Genomic DNA, 7,500 nt, shown 5'->3' on the forward strand with positions numbered 1-7,500 from the left:
CCTTATCTGAACTTTGATTTTTTTTTTTCACCTCCACGCGTGTGGAAGGAGATCGCTAACACCAGAGTGGAAGATTTGTGCGTTTTTAAAAAAAATATCCATCTTCTCCCAGGCGATCTACAATAAACTCTTCATTTGGATCGTTGGGAAGATCAACAGTGTTACCTACAAGAGACTCGCCGACAACGCCAAGTCTTCTTATCTGTCTATCGGCTTGCTTGACATATTCGGCTTTGAGAACTTCCAAACAAACAGGTGAGAAATCTCCTTGGACTATAAAAAAAAAGTAATCTCCCAAACTGAACAGTCTCCTTTTTTCCCCTCCAGTTTCGAGCAGTTGTGCATCAACTTTGCCAATGAGAAGCTACAGCAGTTCTTTGTGGGACACATTTTCAAGTTGGAGCAGAAGGAATACCTGAAAGAAGACGTTGTGTGGAAGAACATCAACTTTGGTGACAATATGAAGATTCTGGACCTTCTGGCCGGGAAGCCATGTAACCTGCTGGCTCTGATCGATGAGGAAAGCAATTTCCCGAAGGTAATGTTCCACGATCGGACTCGAAGGGACACGTGGTTCCGCAATGCATTGTGGGTGCCGGTGAGCCATTTTTGCTGGACGTTGGTTTTGTTTAGATAGATCGGGGGTCGGCAACCCGCGGCTCTAGAGCCGCATGCGGCTCTTTAGCGCCGCCCTAGTGGCTCTCTGGAGATTTTTCAAAAATGTATGAAGAATGGAAAAAGATGAGGGGAAAAAAAAAATCAATTTTTTTGTTTTAGTATGGTTTCTGTAGGAGGACAAACATGACACAAACCTCCGTAATTGTTATAAATCACACTGTTTATATTAAATATGCTTCACTGATTCAAGTATTTGGTGAGCGCCGTTTTGTCCTACTTATTTTGGCGGTCCTTGAACTCGCCGTATAGTCTGTTTACATGCATAACTTTCTCCGACTTTCTAGGACGTGTTTTATGCCACTTCTTTTTCTGTCTCATTTTGTCCACCACACTTTTAACCTTGTACATGAGTGCACAAAGGTGAGTTTTGTTGATGTTATTGACTTGTGTGAAGTGCTAATCAGACATATTTGGTCACTGCATGACTACAAGCTAATCGATGCTAACATGCTATTTAGGCTAGCTATATGTACATATTGCATCATTATGCCTAATTTGTAGCTATATTTGAGCTAATTTAGTTTCCTTTAAGTCCTCTTAATTAAATTTATATCTCATGACACATGTAATATGGCTTTTAATATTTCGCGGCTCCAGACAGATTTGTTTTTGTTTTTTTTGGTCCAATATGGCTCTTTCAACATTTTGGGTTGCCGACCCCTGAGATAGATAGATAGATAGATAGTACTTTATTGATTCCTTCAGGAGAGTTCCCTCAGGAAAATTAACAATTCCAGCAGCAGTGTACAGAATTGAGATCGAATTTAAAAAGTATATAATGGAGGTATAAATGGAAATCAAATTGAAAATATAACAATGAGAATTGAGTTTGAGTTTATTTGGAACATGCAAGCATACAACATGATGCATCACAATTTCCAGTTTCTCTTTTTAACATGTTCAAAAAGGAGTAGGAAGAAGCTGAGCTTATTCCATCCTACCCCTTTTCTTTTACATAACAGGTGCTAAAATTGTTGTTCACTTCCTGTTCTCAATTTATTCTCAATATACTCCATAAGTAATCACAATAAAAATAAATAAATAAATAAATAATAATTGGTGAAGTAAGTTATATTTCATATGATGAGATAAGCAAGATTATTTTGGGAATGATAGAATGGATGAAAATAGAATAGAATAAAAAGAAAAAGAAACAATAAGAATACAAATATAACCGTAAAAATAAAAATATAACAAGAGAAACTAAGCAGTAGTGACCATGTAATGAAAAAAATATATATATGGTCAAACTCGATTAAAATGGATCGTACAAAATAAAAATAAAATCAAGGGGCCGCGCCGAGACAAACTGTTCCCTATTTCAAAGGCTCGCTGCCTCGAAAAACTAAGTTACCGTATTTTTCGGACTATAAGGCGCACTTAAAAAAAATCCTTTCATTTTCTCAAAACTCGACAGTGCGGCTAATGTACGGAATCATTTTGGTTGTGCTTACCGACCTCGAAGCTATTTTATTTGGCACGTGGTGAAATGATAAGTGTGACCAGTAATAATAATAATAGATTTAGCACTTTACATTGAGTAAACAATCTCAAAGTGCTACAGTGTATTAAAAATAAATAAATAAATAAAAAGATTATAAAAAATCAATAAAAATAAAAACTACAACAGCCAAATAGCTCAAACTAGTATGCATACATCTAAAAAAAAAAAGGCTTTTTTTTAAAAAAAAGGGTTTTTAAGCCTTTTTTAAAAGCATCCACCATCTGTGGTGCCCTCAGGTGGTCAGGGAGAGCGTTCCACAGACTTGGAGCGGCGGAGCAGAAAGCCCGGTCTCCCATTGTTCGTAGCTTTGTCCTCGGAGGTTGGCAGTCACACATAAGAGATACGTGTAGACTGCACTATGACTCAAGTAAACAACACCAAAAAGTTACATGTTCCATTGAAAATATAGAACATTACACACGGCGCTCATAAATCTATCAAAATGTTTTAGTACGACTTTGGTAAGCTACGAAGCCGCACCGCTTGATGGATTGTCGGCGCATTAAACATAGGAGTATTATTATTGTGTGTGTATAAGGTAAGACAAATTACCTGGCGTTTTGTTTTGCAATATTATGCAAAAGCAACTTTTCTTACCTTCTGGTACCTGCTGATCTGTATATGGGATCTGCATGAGTCCTGAAAATGTGCGCGTGTCCGCCTTTGTAGTCCGTAGTCAATAAGATTCTTCTTTTTCTCTATCTTCTTGTCATGTGGCATTCATCCTCCGCTGTTGCCATTTCTAATATAAAGTAGTGTAAAGTTCTTACTCAGTAAACTCCCCATGAAAGCACTAAAACATACCGGTGTAGTGATTTTACATTATTCACCCAAGGAACTTTAGTTATTAGAGAGTTACGGTCGGATGGTTTTTCACGGGACACGTTTCCGGGACACAGCTTTGCAACAGTTGATATTCTAGTTTCAAGCATGTTTTACTCAATATAGGTCATCAAATCTCAGCAACAAGCTGTAATATCTTACCGAGATCGTTTAGGACCAAAACCCTTAAAACAAGTAAAACACTCTAACATAGAATCTGCTTAGTGAGAAGAATTATCTCATCAGACAGAAAATAAGCAAATGTCACCCTTATTTGCGATATTTAATCTTACTTAGATTTCAGTTTTTGCAGTGCAGATATTAGATAATAAAGTGATTGTGGTGTGTGGCACGTAACAGGGTGACAGGTTAATAATACACTAGAGCTATATAAGTGGCATACTGAAAGAATAATAATAAAGTGATTGTAGTGCATGGAGTTTGCTGTGAGCATAATAAAAAATAAAAAAGTCTTAAGGGTTAGATAGGAGCAGGCGGGTGGGGGTGTATACCCACAATGCAATGCGTTCCCACGTCACACTTTCAAACCCTACCTTTCTGTTTACACATAATGAATTGCAGAGACATGTGGTAAGGGGTAGGCAGGTTGTTTTGAGGAGAAACTTAAAAAAACAATTCATTAAATAAATATTAATTTTGTTTTTTAAAGTGTTATAAATTCATAATCTAGAGTTAGAGGCTAAAGGATTGGACACACCTTCTCATTTCAATGCGTTTGCTTTATTGTCATGACTATTTACATTGTAGATTGTCACTGAAGGCATCAAAACTATGACACCTGTGAAGTCATACATTCACAGCATAGGGTCAGCTTTGTGTTTTGAGTGAAAGAAGATTATTAGTTATTAGTAACTAAATGTCAGCTTTTTCTCATGACTTTTTGCTCTTATTTATTTTTACTGTTTGTGTTTACCTGTGTAATAATAAATAGTACACATTGTCACCTATAACACACAGCTGACACTAAGCTTTGTCCTTAAATGTACGTATGTTTAGCATCTTTTAGAAAATCTAAATGTATCAACATACTTTGACTTTTTATTACGCGGCCCTTGTTGTTCAAAAAGTTGCAACGCCTCTGTATTATTAACATATTTTCCTAGCATTTTTGTATGCTTGTCCCCCTCACTTATGATTTCAAAAGCAAGTACGTTATCCATCAATTTGTATGTAAACAATGGAGATCCATAGATAATTGTTTAATAGCATACATATTATAATTCGCCAGAACTGCAATGTGGCCCTCAATGAAGAGCAATTCGACACCGCTGATCAGCCTTTGTAATGTATTTAATATACATGTGACATTATTATTAGGTTAGGTTACTTTATTATTTATTATTTTTTATGTTTTAGATAAATGATTGTTGTGGTGTTTGACAGGGCTCCGATGTCACAATGCTCAGCAAGATGAATCAGCAGCACCATGGAGACAAAACCTTCATCGCCTCCAAGAGCGAACACGACACAGACTTTGGGATTCGCCATTTCGCAGGCAGCGTTTATTACGACTCCAAAGGTACGCAAAAGTTATTTTTTCCAGCCTGTGCCGCCACTCATTTTTGTTTTACGCTCATGAAGAACGGTACCCTAGTCCACATGGGGATGCAGTACAGCATTTCCCTGCTGCAGAAGTATTTAGACAGACTATGTCTTACGTGACAGGGGTGTATAGTTGTGTAAATGGTAAATAAAAACAGAATACAATGATTTGCAAATCCTTTTCAACTTATATTCAATTGAATAGACTGCAAAGACAAGATACTTAACGTTGGAACTGGTAAACTTTAAAAAAAAATAAAAAAATATTGATACTAGCACAATTGTCCTAGATGAGAGCAATAGGTTGGTGTTAGATTTTTTTAAATCGGTTGACAAATGTTGATGTAGTAACAGTTTGAATTTAGAATGTGTATTTTGGAATTCCTGGAATTTCGAAATAAAAAAAAACGGGAATTTGTACAAAAAATAAAAGATAACTTTTGTTGTCCCAACTAAGAGGAATGTTTCGAAGGTGCAATGGTCAAAAATGGTTGAAAAATGTGAACTGTGAATACCTTCCCTGAAGAGATTAAAATACGGCTTTGGAGAACCAGGAATTCTGGGATTTCCTGGAATTTCGGAAAAAAACGGGAATTTTTACGAAAAATAAAATAACTTTTGTTGTGCCAACTAAGAGGAATGTTTTAAGGGTGCAATGGTCAAAAACGGTTGAAAAATGTGGACCGTGAATACCTTCCAGGAAGAGGTTAAAATAGGGCTTTGGAAAACCGGGAATTCTGGGAGTTCCTGGAATTTTGGAAAAAAAAAAACAGGAATTTGTACGAAAAATAAAAGATAACTTTTGTTGTGCCAACTAAGAGGAATGTTTTGAAGGTGGAATGGTCAAAAATGGTTGAAAAATCTGGACAGTGAATACTTTCCAGGAAGAGGTGAAGATAGGGCTTTGGAAAACAGGGAAATCTTGGAATTTCGAAGAAAAAAAACAACGGGAATTTCGAAGAAAAATAAAAGATAACTTTTGTTGTCCCAACTAAGAGGAATGTTTTGAAGGTGCAATGGTCAAAAACGGTTGAAAAATGTGGACAGTGAATACTTTCCAGGAAGAGGTTAAAATAGGGCTTTGGAAAAACAGGATTTTGGGAATTCCTCAAATTTAGAAAAAAAACGGGAATTTGTACAAAAAATAAAAGATAACTTTTGTTGTCCCAACTAAGAGGAATGTTTTGAAGGTGCAATGGTCAAAAACGGTAGAAAAATGTGGACAGTGAATACTTTCCAGGAAGAGGTGAAAATAGGGCTTTGGAAAACCGGGAATTCCTGGAATTTTGAAAAAAAAAACTATTTGTGCAAAAAATAAATAACTTTTGTCGTCCCAAGTAAGAGGAATGTTTTGAAGGTGCAATGGTCAAAAACGGTTGAAAAATCTGGACTGTGAATACTTTCCAGGAAGAGGTTAAAATACGGCTTTGGAAAACAGGGAATTCTGGGATTTCCTGGAATATCTGAAAAAAACGGGAATTTGTACGAAAAATAAAAGATAACTTTTGTTGTGTCAACTAAGAGGAATGTTTTGAAGGTGCAATGGTCAAAAACAGTTGATAAATCTGGACAGTGAATACTTTCCAGGAAGAGGTGAAAATAGTGCTTTGGAAAACCGGGATTTCAGGAATTCCTAAAATTTCGAAGAAAAAAACGGGAATTTGTATGAAAAATAAAAGATAACTTTTGTTGTCCCAAATAAGAGGAATGTTTTGAAGGTGCAATGGTCAAAAATGGTTGAAAAATCTGGACTGTGAATACTTTCCAGGAAGAGGTTAAAATACGGCTTTGGAAAACAGGGAATTCTGGGAGTTCCTGGAATATCTGAAAAAAACGGGAATTTGTACGAAAAATAAAATAACTTTTGTTGTCCCAAGTAAGAGGAATGTTTCGAAGGTGCAATGGTCAAAAACGGTTGAAAAATCTGAACAGTGAATACTTTCCAGGAAGAGGTGAAAATACGGCTTTGGAAAACCGTCAATTCCTGGAATTTTGAAAAAAAAACAGAATTTGTGCAAAAAATAAAATAACTTTTGTTATCCCATCTAAGAGGAATGATTCAAAGGTGCAATGGTCAAAAACGGTTGAAAAATGTGGACAGTGAATACTTTCCAGGAAGAGGTTAAAATAGGGCTATGGAAAACCGGGAATTCCTGGAATTTCGGGGAAAAAAAACATAAATTTGTACGAAAAATGAAAGACAACTTTTGTCGTCCCAAGTAAGAGGAATGTTTTGAAGGTGCAATTGTTAAAAACGGTTGAAAAATGTGAACAGTGAATACTTTCCAGGAAGAGGTGAAAATAGGTATTTGGAAAACCGGGAATTCCTGGAATTTTGAAAAAAAATCTGGAATTTGTGCGAAAAATAAAAGAAAACTTTTGTTGTGCCAACTAAGAGGAATGTTTTGAAGGTGCAATGGTCAAAAACGGTTGAAAAATCTGGACAGTGACTACTTTCCAGGAAGAGGTTAAAATAGGGCCTTGGAAAACCGGGAATTCCTGGAATTTCAGGGGGAAAAAACGGGAGTTTGTGCGAAAAATAAAAGGTAACTTTTGTTGTCCCAAGTAAGAGGAATGTTTCGAAGGTGCAATGGTCAAAAACGGTTGTAAATGTGGACAGTGAATACTTTCCAGGAAGAGGTGAAAATAGGGCTTTGGAAAACCGGGAATTCCTGGAATTTTGAAAAAAAAACAATTTGTGCAAAAAATAAAATAACTTTTGTTATCCCATCTAAGAGGAATGTTTCGAAGGTGCAATGGTCAAAAACGGTTGAAAAATCTGTACATTGAATGCTTTCCAGGAAGAGGTTAAAATAGGGCTTTGGAAAACCGGGAATTCCTGGAATTTCGGGGAAAAAAAACATAAATTTGTACGAAAAATAAAAGACAACTTTTGTCGTCCCAAGTAAGAGGAATGTTTTGAAGGTGCAATT

At 36.1% G+C, this 7,500-nt stretch overlaps 1 pseudogene; it reads left to right on the forward strand.

Annotated features, from left to right (window-relative positions):
* LOC133664302 (unconventional myosin-VIIb-like) overlaps positions 1 to 7,500 on the forward strand; it is an 80,858-nt pseudogene that overhangs the window by 19,481 nt on the left and 53,877 nt on the right.

This window comes from Entelurus aequoreus, linkage group LG14, assembly GCF_033978785.1.
Source record: "Entelurus aequoreus isolate RoL-2023_Sb linkage group LG14, RoL_Eaeq_v1.1, whole genome shotgun sequence".
In the NCBI taxonomy this organism is placed as follows: domain Eukaryota; kingdom Metazoa; phylum Chordata; class Actinopteri; order Syngnathiformes; family Syngnathidae; genus Entelurus; species Entelurus aequoreus.